The sequence below is a fragment of the Stegodyphus dumicola genome, chromosome X1 (assembly GCF_044657685.1).
Source record: "Stegodyphus dumicola isolate Sdum_Otavi_A_Nest chromosome X1, ASM4465768v1".
Taxonomy (NCBI): domain Eukaryota; kingdom Metazoa; phylum Arthropoda; class Arachnida; order Araneae; family Eresidae; genus Stegodyphus; species Stegodyphus dumicola.
The window spans coordinates 6078748-6103955 of record NC_140780.1 but is presented as its reverse complement, the minus strand read 5'-3'; the positions used below and the strand labels follow the sequence as shown (position 1 = coordinate 6103955).

At 31.2% G+C, this 25208-nt stretch overlaps 1 long non-coding RNA gene across 1 annotated transcript in view; it reads right to left on the bottom strand.

Moving 5' to 3' along the window:
* Positions 1 to 25208, bottom strand: part of LOC118204021 (uncharacterized) — an 86342-nt gene that overhangs the window by 49198 nt on the left and 11936 nt on the right. The window contains exons 4-8 of the long non-coding RNA XR_015038753.1: positions 23682 to 23799; positions 19237 to 19354; positions 10345 to 10462; positions 5900 to 6017; positions 1455 to 1572 (exon numbers count right to left, since the gene is read on the bottom strand). This is a non-coding gene — a long non-coding RNA (uncharacterized LOC118204021). The remainder of the gene's footprint in view (positions 1 to 1454; positions 1573 to 5899; positions 6018 to 10344; positions 10463 to 19236; positions 19355 to 23681; positions 23800 to 25208) is intronic.

Genomic DNA, 25208 nt, shown 5'->3' with positions numbered 1-25208 from the left:
TATGGCAGGTACTTGCTCAGCGCAGACTTGTAAAGCGTGATTTCGCGTGTAGAAGTACCTTAAAGGATTCCATTTAATTTGTCCACTGCTAGAATTTCATTCATACGTGGTTCGACATTCATCCATCAACACCGGAAAGTAAACAATTTCCATCGACTGAAAATGAAATCCAAAAAATCTTACAAATCTCAAAAGCAAAGGATACCAAAGAATTTTCACATATGGAAGACAGAGAAGTCAAACAATAAATCAGAAAATGAGAAAAGAAGAATTGGGTGCTTATAAAACCCTTTGATAATAAAAGCGCTCATTACGAAGAAGAGATTTTAACTGAAGATAAGATGAAGGAATTGATAAATAACACAAAAGCAACGTCTGATCTTCTAGCAGAGAATGACCCAATTAAAGAAAAAACAGGATACTTTAAAAGAGCTACTGGGAAACGTGCTCTTTACAGCGACACGGTTACAGTTGCCTCAGTCATTCTTGTACACCCATTTGTAAGCAAAAGACATCAGCTTTTTCAAAAAATAATCCTGTCATGCATTTGCCAAGAGAACAGAAAGAAGTCCAAAAGAAACTTTCAGAGTGCTTTTCAAAACAAAGTTGAAAGTTAATCTGCAGAATTTTACTTCGATAATAATAAAACATCTCGGATTTGATTTCAAAATGAATTTTAATTTATGAAATCAATTTTAAATAAATCTTCGCAAATTGGTTCATAAAACTTCACAATATTCCGAAATAGTTCAGATTAAGGGAAAAATATAATAAAGTATGCTTAAAACAACTAAGAAAAAGCACATTTTGAGCAGCTTTAACAGAAGACAATTTGGCTGCACTAACTTTCTTTACGAGTACTCATTAAATTTTTATTTACATTTTTCTTTTGTTCAACATTTAACTTTCAATTGTTTTAAGAAAAACAGCACTTGTTAGAGAGAATCTAAATTCGGAAAAAACTGAAACAAAATTGGTTTATACACAGGCAGTGCAATTATACTGACCTGTCGTGAAGAGAAGACCCTGTTGGACAGGGAAAATATTAGGCCACACAGAGAAGAAAACGTTTAGCCTCCTCCTCGTACTGCAAAAGGAGGCCACTTGGGAAAAAATTACACAACAGCAGTAATTTTGAAACCATTACAAAGCAACAGACCCCTAACAAAAATCAGACTTCTGATAATTATAGTGTGATTAACAGTTCGACCTCACTTCGAATATTACAACACAATATAAAGAAAGCACCAATTCAGACACCTCAATACGGAATTCAAAACCTAAGAAATTAATGCATAAATGCTACCCTAAACATTAAAACGTAATATGAAGCGTTCATGTAAAGTAAATAACTAGTAAAACTCTAATATAAAGCAACATGTGAAAAGGGACGTACAAATTATAACATTCACGCATTTCTTGTGGAAATAAAGTTAATATAAAACAAGAATTACCAGCGACAGCTGTCTTTTTGCTCTGCACTATTTCTCCGTTCTTTTCATCTTCGTTCTTTTTCTTTCACGATATCATGTTCTGCAATCCAAGAGTGTACAAAAACGATGACAAAATACACTAGAAGAGGCCAAGGGGGGAAAAAAGGAATCATTAGATTTTAACTACTTTGAAATTAAAGAATAATTATACACAAAGAGAACTATCTAATATTGTTTCTTAATATATAAAACTTCAAAAGTAGCTTCTTTGGTTTAAATTCCAGCAATGTGCTACATTGTTACTAAAATGCAGTCGATAGAAAAGCAAATGATTTCCCTAATACGACAGAAGCACAGTAAGCGAAAGGGGTTTTTAATGTATGGGTACAACATGAACAATGGAAGAAAAAAAATTAGACAGTTGTTATGGATAATGATACTCGAGAAGAGTAAATAATTTCAGCGCTGGTAGAAAGATGGCACGAAAAGACAATAAGCAGGTAATTTTAAATGACAAATAAACAAAATAAACTTTACTGTTAGCTTTGAAGTGTGTTATATATTAAACTATCTTAATTCACACACAGAATTAGTGACATAACAGATCAAAAAAGAGTAAGAATCAAACTCGCAATATATTATTATTAAAAAGAGCTATACATATATACTTTTAAAGATTTTTTTTTTAAAAAAGGGCTCAAAAACACCATTCTAAAAACGGATTTTGAAGAACATCTTGAAAACAAAAGTCATAAACCATAAAAGAAATATTTTATTCAGAATTTTAACGTAAGAACCGTTTCTAATTTTAAGTTCTTTACTTAGGTATTCTCATCCATGAGAGAGGAACGCTTAGTCCAATGTACAAGAAATTATCCTGAAATATTACCACGTCCCTTTAATGAAATGATAGCAATTTTTCACTCAGGGAAAGAACATATTGTCTAGCTGCCCGGGTTCCAGCCCAGCTTTAATACAGCAAGCCCAAACACATCAAATGCCATTGAATGACACAGCATTTTGAAATGATGCAAAAAATTTAAATGCAATTTCATGGAAGAGCTATTGTAATTACCTATACTAAAATTTTGACCAAAAATTAAAGAAAACTAAGATATTCTTTTTCTTTCGAAGGAATCAAAGTCATATACTATTGTAGGGGCGCTCAACTTATTGTACTATAAAACATAAACATAGGAATGAAATTTACTCAGCTATGTGAGATGTCCAATACGGAGAAATTCTGTAAAATGTAGAATAGAACCTACGTCTGAAAACACACGAAAGGTAAAACATACAATTCAGATACTTTACTTTTAGCCTTGAAGCAGGTGTTCTATACTAAACTGTCTTAATTGACATACAGAATTAGTAATATAATAGCTCAAAATATTGTAAGAGCCAAACACACATTATACAAACAGTAAAAAAAAATCTATATACATTTATTAGTGTTACGAGGGTTTATTCTGAAATATTATAATGCCACTTTCAGTGAAATGATAAAAATTTTCACTCAGGGAAGGGACATTCTGTCTGGCTGCCTGGGTTCCATCCCAGCTTCTGTTACAAAAGTTTCATAGAAGAATTTTAAAAATCCAGAAACGAAACTTATGAAGAAATTATTGACTATATTTGGTTCTATGATTAAGTCATTCTTACAGACATAATAACTAAAATCTTAAACTTGAGTGGGAGGAGAGAACTAAACTAGAGTCTTTGAATTCAAGGGTATTTTAAATGCATTTTAAATCAAAATTAATTTTGTGAAAATATTACACAAATATAAGGAATATACATTTTCACCATAATGTAATGTACGTTTTGCCAATTTGAAAATCTGGAGAACTAAAGCGTGAAATATAAGAAACCTGAAACAAACATTTGGAAAATCTCATCGAACTTAAATCAGTTTCTAAATTAGCTGTTTTGAGTGTATTTAAAATTAGGCCAACTACTTCATTCACTTCAAACCCATTACATAATATTAGTATTTAAGAAAACTGGTAAAAGATTGCAAATATGTTAAATAACAATTCTACTGATCTAGAAATGGAAATAACTGATTTTCATCCTAATTAAGATCAAGAACATCACAAAAAGCCATTTGAATAGTCCTAGATCAGAAAAATCATGAACTGTTAATCTTTTAAAAAGATATATTACCGCTTTCGATCTACTTAAAAATGTGAAAGAGGATTTTCAGGAACGAACTTGTTAAAATCAATGTTCAGGTACAGGATAACAAACAAACATCCGAACGACTGCATGGATATAGCCATGACATTGCATGCACCAGAGGGAAAAAAAAAAAAACTCTCAGAAGAAATGCAGTGTTAAATTTCACATTAAAATATGATTTCCCTGTATTTAATTTTCATCTTGCTGAATTTCTTGTAAATAATACAAAGAGTATACCTTTTCTTTAACATATTATAACACACATTTTTATACTTTGTTGAATGCACTTACATGCACTTGTAACAGAAATATGAAAAAGTGCAATATATAATTGCAGCTAGCCAAAATTTTCTAAACTTAAAATTGGCCCCCATTAAGTTAAAGTTGTGCATAACTGCACCAAGGGAAGGAATGCAATTTTATTTATTTGTCTGTTTTTGGTTTCATTTTCATATAGAAAGAATTAAATATAGGTTATATAGGTAACAAAATTTAAACACTCATTTTCAGTAAAAATTACAGAATAACAGATTTTGTTTCCCTGAAGGCGCAATACCTCGCTATTCCAGCTATGGTACAGACTGCATACTGTCAGAGAAAAATTCCTTTCTTAAACAGGGAATTCATATACTTTAATCTGTTTTTACACAAGTACTGTTTATGACTAATCCATGGTCCAGGAGTAAAATACTTTATAGTACACCCATCTAAATTTTTATTATTTCCGGTCATCTGTATAGACTGTTTACTTATCACGACTTAACTCCCAATCTGCATTCCACATAACTCATACGATTCTTAAAGTCACTTTTCGTAGTTTATCATTTTTAATATGGCAGGTACTTGCTCAGCGCAGACTTGTAAAGCGTGATTTCGCGTGTAGAAGTACCTTAAAGGATTCCATTTAATTTGTCCACTGCTAGAATTTCATTCATACGTGGTTCGACATTCATCCATCAACACCGGAAAGTAAACAATTTCCATCGACTGAAAATGAAATCCAAAAAATCTTACAAATCTCAAAAGCAAAGGATACCAAAGAATTTTCACATATGGAAGACAGAGAAGTCAAACAATAAATCAGAAAATGAGAAAAGAAGAATTGGGTGCTTATAAAACCCTTTGATAATAAAAGCGCTCATTACGAAGAAGAGATTTTAACTGAAGATAAGATGAAGGAATTGATAAATAACACAAAAGCAACGTCTGATCTTCTAGCAGAGAATGACCCAATTAAAGAAAAAACAGGATACTTTAAAAGAGCTACTGGGAAACGTGCTCTTTACAGCGACACGGTTACAGTTGCCTCAGTCATTCTTGTACACCCATTTGTAAGCAAAAGACATCAGCTTTTTCAAAAAATAATCCTGTCATGCATTTGCCAAGAGAACAGAAAGAAGTCCAAAAGAAACTTTCAGAGTGCTTTTCAAAACAAAGTTGAAAGTTAATCTGCAGAATTTTACTTCGATAATAATAAAACATCTCGGATTTGATTTCAAAATGAATTTTAATTTATGAAATCAATTTTAAATAAATCTTCGCAAATTGGTTCATAAAACTTCACAATATTCCGAAATAGTTCAGATTAAGGGAAAAATATAATAAAGTATGCTTAAAACAACTAAGAAAAAGCACATTTTGAGCAGCTTTAACAGAAGACAATTTGGCTGCACTAACTTTCTTTACGAGTACTCATTAAATTTTTATTTACATTTTTCTTTTGTTCAACATTTAACTTTCAATTGTTTTAAGAGAAACAGCACTTGTTAGAGAGAATCTAAATTCGGAAAAAACTGAAACAAAATTGGTTTATACACAGGCAGTGCAATTATACTGACCTGTCGTGAAGAGAAGACCCTGTTGGACAGGGAAAATATTAGGCCACACAGAGAAGAAAACGTTTAGCCTCCTCCTCGTACTGCAAAAGGAGGCCACTTGGGAAAAAATTACACAACAGCAGTAATTTTGAAACCATTACAAAGCAACAGACCCCTAACAAAAATCAGACTTCTGATAATTATAGTGTGATTAACAGTTCGACCTCACTTCGAATATTACAACACAATATAAAGAAAGCACCAATTCAGACACCTCAATACGGAATTCAAAACCTAAGAAATTAATGCATAAATGCTACCCTAAACATTAAAACGTAATATGAAGCGTTCATGTAAAGTAAATAACTAGTAAAACTCTAATATAAAGCAACATGTGAAAAGGGACGTACAAATTATAACATTCACGCATTTCTTGTGGAAATAAAGTTAATATAAAACAAGAATTACCAGCGACAGCTGTCTTTTTGCTCTGCACTATTTCTCCGTTCTTTTCATCTTCGTTCTTTTTCTTTCACGATATCATGTTCTGCAATCCAAGAGTGTACAAAAACGATGACAAAATACACTAGAAGAGGCCAAGGGGGGAAAAAAGGAATCATTAGATTTTAACTACTTTGAAATTAAAGAATAATTATACACAAAGAGAACTATCTAATATTGTTTCTTAATATATAAAACTTCAAAAGTAGCTTCTTTGGTTTAAATTCCAGCAATGTGCTACATTGTTACTAAAATGCAGTCGATAGAAAAGCAAATGATTTCCCTAATACGACAGAAGCACAGTAAGCGAAAGGGGTTTTTAATGTATGGGTACAACATGAACAATGGAAGAAAAAAAATTAGACAGTTGTTATGGATAATGATACTCGAGAAGAGTAAATAATTTCAGCGCTGGTAGAAAGATGGCACGAAAAGACAATAAGCAGGTAATTTTAAATGACAAATAAACAAAATAAACTTTACTGTTAGCTTTGAAGTGTGTTATATATTAAACTATCTTAATTCACACACAGAATTAGTGACATAACAGATCAAAAAAGAGTAAGAATCAAACTCGCAATATATTATTATTAAAAAGAGCTATACATATATACTTTTAAAGATTTTTTTTTTAAAAAAGGGCTCAAAAACACCATTCTAAAAACGGATTTTGAAGAACATCTTGAAAACAAAAGTCATAAACCATAAAAGAAATATTTTATTCAGAATTTTAACGTAAGAACCGTTTCTAATTTTAAGTTCTTTACTTAGGTATTCTCATCCATGAGAGAGGAACGCTTAGTCCAATGTACAAGAAATTATCCTGAAATATTACCACGTCCCTTTAATGAAATGATAGCAATTTTTCACTCAGGGAAAGAACATATTGTCTAGCTGCCCGGGTTCCAGCCCAGCTTTAATACAGCAAGCCCAAACACATCAAATGCCATTGAATGACACAGCATTTTGAAATGATGCAAAAAATTTAAATGCAATTTCATGGAAGAGCTATTGTAATTACCTATACTAAAATTTTGACCAAAAATTAAAGAAAACTAAGATATTCTTTTTCTTTCGAAGGAATCAAAGTCATATACTATTGTAGGGGCGCTCAACTTATTGTACTATAAAACATAAACATAGGAATGAAATTTACTCAGCTATGTGAGATGTCCAATACGGAGAAATTCTGTAAAATGTAGAATAGAACCTACGTCTGAAAACACACGAAAGGTAAAACATACAATTCAGATACTTTACTTTTAGCCTTGAAGCAGGTGTTCTATACTAAACTGTCTTAATTGACATACAGAATTAGTAATATAATAGCTCAAAATATTGTAAGAGCCAAACACACATTATACAAACAGTAAAAAAAAATCTATATACATTTATTAGTGTTACGAGGGTTTATTCTGAAATATTATAATGCCACTTTCAGTGAAATGATAAAAATTTTCACTCAGGGAAGGGACATTCTGTCTGGCTGCCTGGGTTCCATCCCAGCTTCTGTTACAAAAGTTTCATAGAAGAATTTTAAAAATCCAGAAACGAAACTTATGAAGAAATTATTGACTATATTTGGTTCTATGATTAAGTCATTCTTACAGACATAATAACTAAAATCTTAAACTTGAGTGGGAGGAGAGAACTAAACTAGAGTCTTTGAATTCAAGGGTATTTTAAATGCATTTTAAATCAAAATTAATTTTGTGAAAATATTACACAAATATAAGGAATATACATTTTCACCATAATGTAATGTACGTTTTGCCAATTTGAAAATCTGGAGAACTAAAGCGTGAAATATAAGAAACCTGAAACAAACATTTGGAAAATCTCATCGAACTTAAATCAGTTTCTAAATTAGCTGTTTTGAGTGTATTTAAAATTAGGCCAACTACTTCATTCACTTCAAACCCATTACATAATATTAGTATTTAAGAAAACTGGTAAAAGATTGCAAATATGTTAAATAACAATTCTACTGATCTAGAAATGGAAATAACTGATTTTCATCCTAATTAAGATCAAGAACATCACAAAAAGCCATTTGAATAGTCCTAGATCAGAAAAATCATGAACTGTTAATCTTTTAAAAAGATATATTACCGCTTTCGATCTACTTAAAAATGTGAAAGAGGATTTTCAGGAACGAACTTGTTAAAATCAATGTTCAGGTACAGGATAACAAACAAACATCCGAACGACTGCATGGATATAGCCATGACATTGCATGCACCAGAGGGAAAAAAAAAAAAACTCTCAGAAGAAATGCAGTGTTAAATTTCACATTAAAATATGATTTCCCTGTATTTAATTTTCATCTTGCTGAATTTCTTGTAAATAATACAAAGAGTATACCTTTTCTTTAACATATTATAACACACATTTTTATACTTTGTTGAATGCACTTACATGCACTTGTAACAGAAATATGAAAAAGTGCAATATATAATTGCAGCTAGCCAAAATTTTCTAAACTTAAAATTGGCCCCCATTAAGTTAAAGTTGTGCATAACTGCACCAAGGGAAGGAATGCAATTTTATTTATTTGTCTGTTTTTGGTTTCATTTTCATATAGAAAGAATTAAATATAGGTTATATAGGTAACAAAATTTAAACACTCATTTTCAGTAAAAATTACAGAATAACAGATTTTGTTTCCCTGAAGGCGCAATACCTCGCTATTCCAGCTATGGTACAGACTGCATACTGTCAGAGAAAAATTCCTTTCTTAAACAGGGAATTCATATACTTTAATCTGTTTTTACACAAGTACTGTTTATGACTAATCCATGGTCCAGGAGTAAAATACTTTATAGTACACCCATCTAAATTTTTATTATTTCCGGTCATCTGTATAGACTGTTTACTTATCACGACTTAACTCCCAATCTGCATTCCACATAACTCATACGATTCTTAAAGTCACTTTTCGTAGTTTATCATTTTTAATATGGCAGGTACTTGCTCAGCGCAGACTTGTAAAGCGTGATTTCGCGTGTAGAAGTACCTTAAAGGATTCCATTTAATTTGTCCACTGCTAGAATTTCATTCATACGTGGTTCGACATTCATCCATCAACACCGGAAAGTAAACAATTTCCATCGACTGAAAATGAAATCCAAAAAATCTTACAAATCTCAAAAGCAAAGGATACCAAAGAATTTTCACATATGGAAGACAGAGAAGTCAAACAATAAATCAGAAAATGAGAAAAGAAGAATTGGGTGCTTATAAAACCCTTTGATAATAAAAGCGCTCATTACGAAGAAGAGATTTTAACTGAAGATAAGATGAAGGAATTGATAAATAACACAAAAGCAACGTCTGATCTTCTAGCAGAGAATGACCCAATTAAAGAAAAAACAGGATACTTTAAAAGAGCTACTGGGAAACGTGCTCTTTACAGCGACACGGTTACAGTTGCCTCAGTCATTCTTGTACACCCATTTGTAAGCAAAAGACATCAGCTTTTTCAAAAAATAATCCTGTCATGCATTTGCCAAGAGAACAGAAAGAAGTCCAAAAGAAACTTTCAGAGTGCTTTTCAAAACAAAGTTGAAAGTTAATCTGCAGAATTTTACTTCGATAATAATAAAACATCTCGGATTTGATTTCAAAATGAATTTTAATTTATGAAATCAATTTTAAATAAATCTTCGCAAATTGGTTCATAAAACTTCACAATATTCCGAAATAGTTCAGATTAAGGGAAAAATATAATAAAGTATGCTTAAAACAACTAAGAAAAAGCACATTTTGAGCAGCTTTAACAGAAGACAATTTGGCTGCACTAACTTTCTTTACGAGTACTCATTAAATTTTTATTTACATTTTTCTTTTGTTCAACATTTAACTTTCAATTGTTTTAAGAGAAACAGCACTTGTTAGAGAGAATCTAAATTCGGAAAAAACTGAAACAAAATTGGTTTATACACAGGCAGTGCAATTATACTGACCTGTCGTGAAGAGAAGACCCTGTTGGACAGGGAAAATATTAGGCCACACAGAGAAGAAAACGTTTAGCCTCCTCCTCGTACTGCAAAAGGAGGCCACTTGGGAAAAAATTACACAACAGCAGTAATTTTGAAACCATTACAAAGCAACAGACCCCTAACAAAAATCAGACTTCTGATAATTATAGTGTGATTAACAGTTCGACCTCACTTCGAATATTACAACACAATATAAAGAAAGCACCAATTCAGACACCTCAATACGGAATTCAAAACCTAAGAAATTAATGCATAAATGCTACCCTAAACATTAAAACGTAATATGAAGCGTTCATGTAAAGTAAATAACTAGTAAAACTCTAATATAAAGCAACATGTGAAAAGGGACGTACAAATTATAACATTCACGCATTTCTTGTGGAAATAAAGTTAATATAAAACAAGAATTACCAGCGACAGCTGTCTTTTTGCTCTGCACTATTTCTCCGTTCTTTTCATCTTCGTTCTTTTTCTTTCACGATATCATGTTCTGCAATCCAAGAGTGTACAAAAACGATGACAAAATACACTAGAAGAGGCCAAGGGGGGAAAAAAGGAATCATTAGATTTTAACTACTTTGAAATTAAAGAATAATTATACACAAAGAGAACTATCTAATATTGTTTCTTAATATATAAAACTTCAAAAGTAGCTTCTTTGGTTTAAATTCCAGCAATGTGCTACATTGTTACTAAAATGCAGTCGATAGAAAAGCAAATGATTTCCCTAATACGACAGAAGCACAGTAAGCGAAAGGGGTTTTTAATGTATGGGTACAACATGAACAATGGAAGAAAAAAAATTAGACAGTTGTTATGGATAATGATACTCGAGAAGAGTAAATAATTTCAGCGCTGGTAGAAAGATGGCACGAAAAGACAATAAGCAGGTAATTTTAAATGACAAATAAACAAAATAAACTTTACTGTTAGCTTTGAAGTGTGTTATATATTAAACTATCTTAATTCACACACAGAATTAGTGACATAACAGATCAAAAAAGAGTAAGAATCAAACTCGCAATATATTATTATTAAAAAGAGCTATACATATATACTTTTAAAGATTTTTTTTTTAAAAAAGGGCTCAAAAACACCATTCTAAAAACGGATTTTGAAGAACATCTTGAAAACAAAAGTCATAAACCATAAAAGAAATATTTTATTCAGAATTTTAACGTAAGAACCGTTTCTAATTTTAAGTTCTTTACTTAGGTATTCTCATCCATGAGAGAGGAACGCTTAGTCCAATGTACAAGAAATTATCCTGAAATATTACCACGTCCCTTTAATGAAATGATAGCAATTTTTCACTCAGGGAAAGAACATATTGTCTAGCTGCCCGGGTTCCAGCCCAGCTTTAATACAGCAAGCCCAAACACATCAAATGCCATTGAATGACACAGCATTTTGAAATGATGCAAAAAATTTAAATGCAATTTCATGGAAGAGCTATTGTAATTACCTATACTAAAATTTTGACCAAAAATTAAAGAAAACTAAGATATTCTTTTTCTTTCGAAGGAATCAAAGTCATATACTATTGTAGGGGCGCTCAACTTATTGTACTATAAAACATAAACATAGGAATGAAATTTACTCAGCTATGTGAGATGTCCAATACGGAGAAATTCTGTAAAATGTAGAATAGAACCTACGTCTGAAAACACACGAAAGGTAAAACATACAATTCAGATACTTTACTTTTAGCCTTGAAGCAGGTGTTCTATACTAAACTGTCTTAATTGACATACAGAATTAGTAATATAATAGCTCAAAATATTGTAAGAGCCAAACACACATTATACAAACAGTAAAAAAAAATCTATATACATTTATTAGTGTTACGAGGGTTTATTCTGAAATATTATAATGCCACTTTCAGTGAAATGATAAAAATTTTCACTCAGGGAAGGGACATTCTGTCTGGCTGCCTGGGTTCCATCCCAGCTTCTGTTACAAAAGTTTCATAGAAGAATTTTAAAAATCCAGAAACGAAACTTATGAAGAAATTATTGACTATATTTGGTTCTATGATTAAGTCATTCTTACAGACATAATAACTAAAATCTTAAACTTGAGTGGGAGGAGAGAACTAAACTAGAGTCTTTGAATTCAAGGGTATTTTAAATGCATTTTAAATCAAAATTAATTTTGTGAAAATATTACACAAATATAAGGAATATACATTTTCACCATAATGTAATGTACGTTTTGCCAATTTGAAAATCTGGAGAACTAAAGCGTGAAATATAAGAAACCTGAAACAAACATTTGGAAAATCTCATCGAACTTAAATCAGTTTCTAAATTAGCTGTTTTGAGTGTATTTAAAATTAGGCCAACTACTTCATTCACTTCAAACCCATTACATAATATTAGTATTTAAGAAAACTGGTAAAAGATTGCAAATATGTTAAATAACAATTCTACTGATCTAGAAATGGAAATAACTGATTTTCATCCTAATTAAGATCAAGAACATCACAAAAAGCCATTTGAATAGTCCTAGATCAGAAAAATCATGAACTGTTAATCTTTTAAAAAGATATATTACCGCTTTCGATCTACTTAAAAATGTGAAAGAGGATTTTCAGGAACGAACTTGTTAAAATCAATGTTCAGGTACAGGATAACAAACAAACATCCGAACGACTGCATGGATATAGCCATGACATTGCATGCACCAGAGGGAAAAAAAAAAAAACTCTCAGAAGAAATGCAGTGTTAAATTTCACATTAAAATATGATTTCCCTGTATTTAATTTTCATCTTGCTGAATTTCTTGTAAATAATACAAAGAGTATACCTTTTCTTTAACATATTATAACACACATTTTTATACTTTGTTGAATGCACTTACATGCACTTGTAACAGAAATATGAAAAAGTGCAATATATAATTGCAGCTAGCCAAAATTTTCTAAACTTAAAATTGGCCCCCATTAAGTTAAAGTTGTGCATAACTGCACCAAGGGAAGGAATGCAATTTTATTTATTTGTCTGTTTTTGGTTTCATTTTCATATAGAAAGAATTAAATATAGGTTATATAGGTAACAAAATTTAAACACTCATTTTCAGTAAAAATTACAGAATAACAGATTTTGTTTCCCTGAAGGCGCAATACCTCGCTATTCCAGCTATGGTACAGACTGCATACTGTCAGAGAAAAATTCCTTTCTTAAACAGGGAATTCATATACTTTAATCTGTTTTTACACAAGTACTGTTTATGACTAATCCATGGTCCAGGAGTAAAATACTTTATAGTACACCCATCTAAATTTTTATTATTTCCGGTCATCTGTATAGACTGTTTACTTATCACGACTTAACTCCCAATCTGCATTCCACATAACTCATACGATTCTTAAAGTCACTTTTCGTAGTTTATCATTTTTAATATGGCAGGTACTTGCTCAGCGCAGACTTGTAAAGCGTGATTTCGCGTGTAGAAGTACCTTAAAGGATTCCATTTAATTTGTCCACTGCTAGAATTTCATTCATACGTGGTTCGACATTCATCCATCAACACCGGAAAGTAAACAATTTCCATCGACTGAAAATGAAATCCAAAAAATCTTACAAATCTCAAAAGCAAAGGATACCAAAGAATTTTCACATATGGAAGACAGAGAAGTCAAACAATAAATCAGAAAATGAGAAAAGAAGAATTGGGTGCTTATAAAACCCTTTGATAATAAAAGCGCTCATTACGAAGAAGAGATTTTAACTGAAGATAAGATGAAGGAATTGATAAATAACACAAAAGCAACGTCTGATCTTCTAGCAGAGAATGACCCAATTAAAGAAAAAACAGGATACTTTAAAAGAGCTACTGGGAAACGTGCTCTTTACAGCGACACGGTTACAGTTGCCTCAGTCATTCTTGTACACCCATTTGTAAGCAAAAGACATCAGCTTTTTCAAAAAATAATCCTGTCATGCATTTGCCAAGAGAACAGAAAGAAGTCCAAAAGAAACTTTCAGAGTGCTTTTCAAAACAAAGTTGAAAGTTAATCTGCAGAATTTTACTTCGATAATAATAAAACATCTCGGATTTGATTTCAAAATGAATTTTAATTTATGAAATCAATTTTAAATAAATCTTCGCAAATTGGTTCATAAAACTTCACAATATTCCGAAATAGTTCAGATTAAGGGAAAAATATAATAAAGTATGCTTAAAACAACTAAGAAAAAGCACATTTTGAGCAGCTTTAACAGAAGACAATTTGGCTGCACTAACTTTCTTTACGAGTACTCATTAAATTTTTATTTACATTTTTCTTTTGTTCAACATTTAACTTTCAATTGTTTTAAGAGAAACAGCACTTGTTAGAGAGAATCTAAATTCGGAAAAAACTGAAACAAAATTGGTTTATACACAGGCAGTGCAATTATACTGACCTGTCGTGAAGAGAAGACCCTGTTGGACAGGGAAAATATTAGGCCACACAGAGAAGAAAACGTTTAGCCTCCTCCTCGTACTGCAAAAGGAGGCCACTTGGGAAAAAATTACACAACAGCAGTAATTTTGAAACCATTACAAAGCAACAGACCCCTAACAAAAATCAGACTTCTGATAATTATAGTGTGATTAACAGTTCGACCTCACTTCGAATATTACAACACAATATAAAGAAAGCACCAATTCAGACACCTCAATACGGAATTCAAAACCTAAGAAATTAATGCATAAATGCTACCCTAAACATTAAAACGTAATATGAAGCGTTCATGTAAAGTAAATAACTAGTAAAACTCTAATATAAAGCAACATGTGAAAAGGGACGTACAAATTATAACATTCACGCATTTCTTGTGGAAATAAAGTTAATATAAAACAAGAATTACCAGCGACAGCTGTCTTTTTGCTCTGCACTATTTCTCTGTTCTTTTCATCTTAGTTCTTTTTCTTTCACGATATCATGTTCTGCAATCCAAGAGTGTACAAAAATGATGACAAAACACACTAGAAGAGGCCAAGGGGGGAAAAAAGGAATCATTAGATTTTAACTACTTTGAAATTAAAGAATAATTATACACAAAGAGAACTATCTAATATTGTTTCTTAATATATAAAACTTCAAAAGTAGCTTCTTTGGTTTAAATTCCAGCAATGTGCTACATTGTTACTAAAATGCAGTCGATAGAAAAGCAAATGATTTCCCTAATACGACAGAAGCACAGTAAGCGAAAGGGGTTTTTAATGTATGGGTACAACATGAACAATGGAAGAAAAAAAATTAGACAGTTGTTATGGATAATGATACTCGAGAAGAGTAAATAATTTCAGCGCTGGTAGAAAGATGGCACGAAAAGACAATAAGCAGGTAATTTTAAATGACAAATAAACAAAATAAACTTTACTGTTAGCTTTGAAGTGTGTTATATATTAAACTATCTTAATTCACACACAGAATTAGTGAAATAACAGATCAAGAAAGAGTAAGAATCAAACTCGCAATATATTATTATTAAAAAGAGCTATATATATATACTTTTAAAGATTTTTTTTTTTTTAAAAAGGGCTCAAAAACACCATTCTAAAAACGGATTTTGAAGAACATCTTGAAAACAAAAGTCATAAACCATAAAAGAAATATTTTATTCAGAATTTTAACGTAAGAACAGTTTCTAATTTTAAGTTCTTTACTTAGGTACTCTGATCCATGAGAGAGGAACGCTTAGTCCAATGTACAAGAAATTATCCTGAAATATTACCACATCACTTTAATGAAATGATAGCAATTTTTCACTCAGGGAAAGAACATATTGTCTAGCTGCCCGGGTTCCAGCCCAGCTTTAATACAGCAAGCCCAAACACATCAAATGCCATTGAATGACACAGCATTTTGAAATGATGCAAAAAATTTAAATGCAATTTCATGGAAGAGCTATTGTAATTACCTATACTAAAATTTTGACCAAAAATTAAAGAAAACTAAGATATTCTTTTTCTTTCGAAGGAATCAAAGTCATATACTATTGTAGGGGCGCTCAACTTATTGTACTATAAAACATAAACATAGGAATGAAATTTACTCAGCTATGTGAGATGTCCAATACGGAGAAATTCTGTAAAATGTAGAATAGAACCTACGTCTGAAAACACACGAAAGGTAAAACATACAATTCAGATACTTTACTTTTAGCCTTGAAGCAGGTGTTCTATACTAAACTGTCTTAATTGACATACAGAATTAGTAATATAATAGCTCAAAATATTGTAAGAGCCAAACACACATTATACAAACAGTAAAAAAAAATCTATATACATTTATTAGTGTTACGAGGGTTTATTCTGAAATATTATAATGCCACTTTCAGTGAAATGATAAAAATTTTCACTCAGGGAAGGGACATTCTGTCTGGCTGCCTGGGTTCCATCCCAGCTTCTGTTACAAAAGTTTCATAGAAGAATTTTAAAAATCCAGAAACGAAACTTATGAAGAAATTATTGACTATATTTGGTTCTATGATTAAGTCATTCTTACAGACATAATAACTAAAATCTTAAACTTGAGTGGGAGGAGAGAACTAAACTAGAGTCTTTGAATTCAAGGGTATTTTAAATGCATTTTAAATCAAAATTAATTTTGTGAAAATATTACACAAATATAAGGAATATACATTTTCACCATAATGTAATGTACGTTTTGCCAATTTGAAAATCTGGAGAACTAAAGCGTGAAATATAAGAAACCTGAAACAAACATTTGGAAAATCTCATCGAACTTAAATCAGTTTCTAAATTAGCTGTTTTGAGTGTATTTAAAATTAGGCCAACTACTTCATTCACTTCAAACCCATTACATAATATTAGTATTTAAGAAAACTGGTAAAAGATTGCAAATATGTTAAATAACAATTCTACTGATCTAGAAATGGAAATAACTGATTTTCATCCTAATTAAGATCAAGAACATCACAAAAAGCCATTTGAATAGTCCTAGATCAGAAAAATCATGAACTGTTAATCTTTTAAAAAGATATATTACCGCTTTCGATCTACTTAAAAATGTGAAAGAGGATTTTCAGGAACGAACTTGTTAAAATCAATGTTCAGGTACAGGATAACAAACAAACATCCGAACGACTGCATGGATATAGCCATGACATTGCATGCACCAGAGGGAAAAAAAAAAAAACTCTCAGAAGAAATGCAGTGTTAAATTTCACATTAAAATATGATTTCCCTGTATTTAATTTTCATCTTGCTGAATTTCTTGTAAATAATACAAAGAGTATACCTTTTCTTTAACATATTATAACACACATTTTTATACTTTGTTGAATGCACTTACATGCACTTGTAACGGAAATATGAAAAAGTGCAATATATAATTGCAGCTAGCCAAAATTTTCTAAACTTAAAATTGGCCCCCATTAAGTTAAAGTTGTGCATAACTGCACCAAGGGAAGGAATGCAATTTTATTTATTTGTCTGTTTTTGGTTTCATTTTCATATAGAAAGAGTTAAATATAGGTTATATAGGTAACAAAATTTAAACACTCATTTTCAGTAAAAATTACAGAATAACAGATTTTGTTTCCCTGAAGGCGCAATACCTCGCTATTCCAGCTATGGTACAGACTGCATACTGTCAGAGAAAAATTCCTTTCTTAAACAGGGAATTCATATACTTTAATCTGTTTTTACACAAGTACTGTTTATGACTAATCCATGGTCCAGGAGTAAAATACTTTATAGTACACCCATCTAAATTTTTATTATTTCCGGTCATCTGTATAGACTGTTTACTTATCACGACTTAACTCCCAATCTGCATTCCACATATCTCATACGATTCTTAAAGTCACTTTTCGTAGTTTATCATTTTTAATATGGCAGGTACTTGCTCAGCGCAGACTTGTAAAGCGTGATTTCGCGTGTAGAAGTACCTTAAAGGATTCCATTTAATTTGTCCACTGCTAGAATTTCATTCATACGTGGTTCGACATTCATCCATCAACACCGGAAAGTAAACAATTTCCATCGACTGAAAATGAAATCCAAAAAATCTTACAAATCTCAAAAGCAAAGGATACCAAAGAATTTTCACATATGGAAGACAGAGAAGTCAAACAATAAATCAGAAAATGAGAAAAGAAGAATTGGGTGCTTATAAAACCCTTTGATAATAAAAGCGCTCATTACGAAGAAGAGATTTTAACTGAAGATAAGATGAAGGAATTGATAAATAACACAAAAGCAACGTCTGATCTTCTAGCAGAGAATGACCCAATTAAAGAAAAAACAGGATACTTTAAAAGAGCTACTGGGAAACGTGCTCTTTACAGCGACACGGTTACAGTTGCCTCAGTCATTCTTGTACACCCATTTGTAAGCAAAAGACATCAGCTTTTTCAAAAAATAATCCTGTCATGCATTTGCCAAGAGAACAGAAAGAAGTCCAAAAGAAACTTTCAGAGTGCTTTTCAAAACAAAGTTGAAAGTTAATCTGCAGAATTTTACTTCGATAATAATAAAACATCTCGGATTTGATTTCAAAATGAATTTTAATTTATGAAATCAATTTTAAATAAATCTTCGCAAATTGGTTCATAAAACTTCACAATATTCCGAAATAGTTCAGATTAAGGGAAAAATATAATAAAGTATGCTTAAAACAACTAAGAAAAAGCACATTTTGAGCAGCTTTAACAGAAGACAATTTGGCTGCACTAACTTTCTTTACGAGTACTCATTAAATTTTTATTTACATTTTTCTTTTGTTCAACATTTAACTTTCAATTGTTTTAAGAGAAACAGCACTTGTTAGAGAGAATCTAAATTCGGAAAAAACTGAAACAAAATTGGTTTATACACAGGCAGTGCAATTATACTGACCTGTCGTGAAGAGAAGACCCTGTTGGACAGGGAAAATATTAGGCCACACAGAGAAGAAAACGTTTAGCCTCCTCCTCGTACTGCAAAAGGAGGCCACTTGGGAAAAAATTACACAACAGCAGTAATTTTGAAACCATTACAAAGCAACAGACCCCTAACAAAAATCAGACTTCTGATAATTATAGTGTGATTAACAGTTCGACCTCACTTCGAATATTACAACACAATATAAAGAAAGCACCAATTCAGACACCTCAATACGGAATTCAAAACCTAAGAAATTAATGCATAAATGCTACCCTAAACATTAAAACGTAATATGAAGCGTTCATGTAAAGTAAATAACTAGTAAAACTCTAATATAAAGCAACATGTGAAAAGGGACGTACAAATTATAACATTCACGCATTTCTTGTGGAAATAAAGTTAATATAAAACAAGAATTACCAGCGACAGCTGTCTTTTTGCTCTGCACTATTTCTCCGTTCTTTTCATCTTCGTTCTTTTTCTTTCACGATATCATGTTCTGCAATCCAAGAGTGTACAAAAACGATGACAAAATACACTAGAAGAGGCCAAGGGGGGAAAAAAGGAATCATTAGATTTTAACTACTTTGAAATTAAAGAATAATTATACACAAAGAGAACTATCTAATATTGTTTCTTAATATATAAAACTTCAAAAGTAGCTTCTTTGGTTTAAATTCCAGCAATGTGCTACATTGTTACTAAAATGCAGTCGATAGAAAAGCAAATGATTTCCCTAATACGACAGAAGCACAGTAAGCGAAAGGGGTTTTTAATGTATGGGTATAACATGAACAATGGAAGAAAAAAAATTAGACAGTGTTTATGGATAATGATACTCGAGAAGAGTAAATAATTTCAGCGCTGGTAGAAAGATGGCACGAAAAGACAATAAGCAGGTAATTTTAAATGACAAATAAACAAAATAAACTTTACTGTTAGCTTTGAAGTGTGTTATATATTAAACTATCTTAATTCACACACAGAATTAGTGACATAACAGATCAAAAAAGAGTAAGAGTCAAACTCGCAATATATTATTATTAAAAAGAGCTATACATATATACTTTTAAAGATTTTTTTTTTAAAAAAGGGCTCAAAAACACCATTCTAAAAACGGATTTTGAAGAACATCTTGAAAACAAAAGTCATAAACCATAAAAGAAATATTTTATTCAGAATTTTAACGTAAGAACCGTTTCTAATTTTAAGTTCTTTACTTAGGTATTCTCATCCATGAGAGAGGAACGCTTAGTCCAATGTACAAGAAATTATCCTGAAATATTACCACGTCCCTTTAATGAAATGATAGCAATTTTTCACTCAGGGAAAGAACATATTGTCTAGCTGCCCGGGTTCCAGCCCAGCTTTAATACAGCAAGCCCAAACACATCAAATGCCATTGAATGACACAGCATTTTGAAATGATGCAAAAAATTTAAATGCAATTTCATGGAAGAGCTATTGTAATTACCTATACTAAAATTTTGACCAAAAATTAAAGAAAACTAAGATATTCTTTTTCTTTCGAAGGAATCAAAGTCATATACTATTGTAGGGGCGCTCAACTTATTGTACTATAAAACATAAACATAGGAATGAAATTTACTCAGCTATGTGAGATGTCCAATACGGAGAAATTCTGTAAAATGTAGAATAGAACCTACGTCTGAAAACACACGAAAGGTAAAACATACAATTCAGATACTTTACTTTTAGCCTTGAAGCAGGTGTTCTATACTAAACTGTCTTAATTGACATACAGAATTAGTAATATAATAGCTCAAAATATTGTAAGAGCCAAACACACATTATACAAACAGTAAAAAAAAATCTATATACATTTATTAGTGTTACGAGGGTTTATTCTGAAATATTATAATGCCACTTTCAGTGAAATGATAAAAATTTTCACTCAGGGAAGGGACATTCTGTCTGGCTGCCTGGGTTCCATCCCAGCTTCTGTTACAAAAGTTTCATAGAAGAATTTTAAAAATCCAGAAACGAAACTTATGAAGAAATTATTGACTATATTTGGTTCTATGATTAAGTCATTCTTACAGACATAATAACTAAAATCTTAAACTTGAGTGGGAGGAGAGAACTAAACTAGAGTCTTTGAATTCAAGGGTATTTTAAATGCATTTTAAATCAAAATTAATTTTGTGAAAATATTACACAAATATAAGGAATATACATTTTCACCATAATGTAATGTACGTTTTGCCAATTTGAAAATCTGGAGAACTAAAGCGTGAAATATAAGAAACCTGAAACAAACATTTGGAAAATCTCATCGAACTTAAATCAGTTTCTAAATTAGCTGTTTTGAGTGTATTTAAAATTAGGCCAACTACTTCATTCACTTCAAACCCATTACATAATATTAGTATTTAAGAAAACTGGTAAAAGATTGCAAATATGTTAAATAACAATTCTACTGATCTAGAAATGGAAATAACTGATTTTCATCCTAATTAAGATCAAGAACATCACAAAAAGCCATTTGAATAGTCCTAGATCAGAAAAATCATGAACTGTTAATCTTTTAAAAAGATATATTACCGCTTTCGATCTACTTAAAAATGTGAAAGAGGATTTTCAGGAACGAACTTGTTAAAATCAATGTTCAGGTACAGGATAACAAACAAACATCCGAACGACTGCATGGATATAGCCATGACATTGCATGCACCAGAGGGAAAAAAAAAAAAACTCTCAGAAGAAATGCAGTGTTAAATTTCACATTAAAATATGATTTCCCTGTATTTAATTTTCATCTTGCTGAATTTCTTGTAAATAATACAAAGAGTATACCTTTTCTTTAACATATTATAACACACATTTTTATACTTTGTTGAATGCACTTACATGCACTTGTAACAGAAATATGAAAAAGTGCAATATATAATTGCAGCTAGCCAAAATTTTCTAAACTTAAAATTGGCCCCCATTAAGTTAAAGTTGTGCATAACTGCACCAAGGGAAGGAATGCAATTTTATTTATTTGTCTGTTTTTGGTTTCATTTTCATATAGAAAGAATTAAATATAGGTTATATAGGTAACAAAATTTAAACACTCATTTTCAGTAAAAATTACAGAATAACAGATTTTGTTTCCCTGAAGGCGCAATACCTCGCTATTCCAGCTATGGTACAGACTGCATACTGTCAGAGAAAAATTCCTTTCTTAAACAGGGAATTCATATACTTTAATCTGTTTTTACACAAGTACTGTTTATGACTAATCCATGGTCCAGGAGTAAAATACTTTATAGTACACCCATCTAAATTTTTATTATTTCCGGTCATCTGTATAGACTGTTTACTTATCACGACTTAACTCCCAATCTGCATTCCACATAACTCATACGATTCTTAAAGTCACTTTTCGTAGTTTATCATTTTTAATATGGCAGGTACTTGCTCAGCGCAGACTTGTAAAGCGTGATTTCGCGTGTAGAAGTACCTTAAAGGATTCCATTTAATTTGTCCACTGCTAGAATTTCATTCATACGTGGTTCGACATTCATCCATCAACACCGGAAAGTAAACAATTTCCATCGACTGAAAATGAAATCCAAAAAATCTTACAAATCTCAAAAGCAAAGGATACCAAAGAATTTTCACATATGGAAGACAGAGAAGTCAAACAATAAATCAGAAAATGAGAAAAGAAGAATTGGGTGCTTATAAAACCCTTTGATAATAAAAGCGCTCATTACGAAGAAGAGATTTTAACTGAAGATAAGATGAAGGAATTGATAAATAACACAAAAGCAACGTCTGATCTTCTAGCAGAGAATGACCCAATTAAAGAAAAAACAGGATACTTTAAAAGAGCTACTGGGAAACGTGCTCTTTACAGCGACACGGTTACAGTTGCCTCAGTCATTCTTGTACACCCATTTGTAAGCAAAAGACATCAGCTTTTTCAAAAAATAATCCTGTCATGCATTTGCCAAGAGAACAGAAAGAAGTCCAAAAGAAACTTTCAGAGTGCTTTTCAAAACAAAGTTGAAAGTTAATCTGCAGAATTTTACTTCGATAATAATAAAACATCTCGGATTTGATTTCAAAATGAATTTTAATTTATGAAATCAATTTTAAATAAATCTTCGCAAATTGGTTCATAAAACTTCACAATATTCCGAAATAGTTCAGATTAAGGGAAAAATATAATAAAGTATGCTTAAAACAACTAAGAAAAAGCACATTTTGAGCAGCTTTAACAGAAGACAATTTGGCTGCACTAACTTTCTTTACGAGTACTCATTAAATTTTTATTTACATTTTTCTTTTGTTCAACATTTAACTTTCAATTGTTTTAAGAGAAACAGCACTTGTTAGAGAGAATCTAAATTCGGAAAAAACTGAAACAAAATTGGTTTATACACAGGCAGTGCAATTATACTGACCTGTCGTGAAGAGAAGACCCTGTTGGACAGGGAAAATATTAGGCCACACAGAGAAGAAAACGTTTAGCCTCCTCCTCGTACTGCAAAAGGAGGCCACTTGGGAAAAAATTACACAACAGCAGTAATTTTGAAACCATTACAAAGCAACAGACCCCTAACAAAAATCAGACTTCTGATAATTATAGTGTGATTAACAGTTCGACCTCACTTCGAATATTACAACACAATATAAAGAAAGCACCAATTCAGACACCTCAATACGGAATTCAAAACCTAAGAAATTAATGCATAAATGCTACCCTAAACATTAAAACGTAATATGAAGCGTTCATGTAAAGTAAATAACTAGTAAAACTCTAATATAAAGCAACATGTGAAAAGGGACGTACAAATTATAACATTCACGCATTTCTTGTGGAAATAAAGTTAATATAAAACAAGAATTACCAGCGACAGCTGTCTTTTTGCTCTGCACTATTTCTCCGTTCTTTTCATCTTCGTTCTTTTTCTTTCACGATATCATGTTCTGCAATCCAAGAGTGTACAAAAACGATGACAAAATACACTAGAAGAGGCCAAGGGGGGAAAAAAGGAATCATTAGATTTTAACTACTTTGAAATTAAAGAATAATTATACACAAAGAGAACTATCTAATATTGTTTCTTAATATATAAAACTTCAAAAGTAGCTTCTTTGGTTTAAATTCCAGCAATGTGCTACATTGTTACTAAAATGCAGTCGATAGAAAAGCAAATGATTTCCCTAATACGACAGAAGCACAGTAAGCGAAAGGGGTTTTTAATGTATGGGTACAACATGAACAATGGAAGAAAAAAAATTAGACAGTTGTTATGGATAATGATACTCGAGAAGAGTAAATAATTTCAGCGCTGGTAGAAAGATGGCACGAAAAGACAATAAGCAGGTAATTTTAAATGACAAATAAACAAAATAAACTTTACTGTTAGCTTTGAAGTGTGTTATATATTAAACTATCTTAATTCACACACAGAATTAGTGACATAACAGATCAAAAAAGAGTAAGAATCAAACTCGCAATATATTATTATTAAAAAGAGCTATACATATATACTTTTAAAGATTTTTTTTTTAAAAAAGGGCTCAAAAACACCATTCTAAAAACGGATTTTGAAGAACATCTTGAAAACAAAAGTCATAAACCATAAAAGAAATATTTTATTCAGAATTTTAACGTAAGAACCGTTTCTAATTTTAAGTTCTTTACTTAGGTATTCTCATCCATGAGAGAGGAACGCTTAGTCCAATGTACAAGAAATTATCCTGAAATATTACCACGTCCCTTTAATGAAATGATAGCAATTTTTCACTCAGGGAAAGAACATATTGTCTAGCTGCCCGGGTTCCAGCCCAGCTTTAATACAGCAAGCCCAAACACATCAAATGCCATTGAATGACACAGCATTTTGAAATGATGCAAAAAATTTAAATGCAATTTCATGGAAGAGCTATTGTAATTACCTATACTAAAATTTTGACCAAAAATTAAAGAAAACTAAGATATTCTTTTTCTTTCGAAGGAATCAAAGTCATATACTATTGTAGGGGCGCTCAACTTATTGTACTATAAAACATAAACATAGGAATGAAATTTACTCAGCTATGTGAGATGTCCAATACGGAGAAATTCTGTAAAATGTAGAATAGAACCTACGTCTGAAAACACACGAAAGGTAAAACATACAATTCAGATACTTTACTTTTAGCCTTGAAGCAGGTGTTCTATACTAAACTGTCTTAATTGACATACAGAATTAGTAATATAATAGCTCAAAATATTGTAAGAGCCAAACACACATTATACAAACAGTAAAAAAAAATCTATATACATTTATTAGTGTTACGAGGGTTTATTCTGAAATATTATAATGCCACTTTCAGTGAAATGATAAAAATTTTCACTCAGGGAAGGGACATTCTGTCTGGCTGCCTGG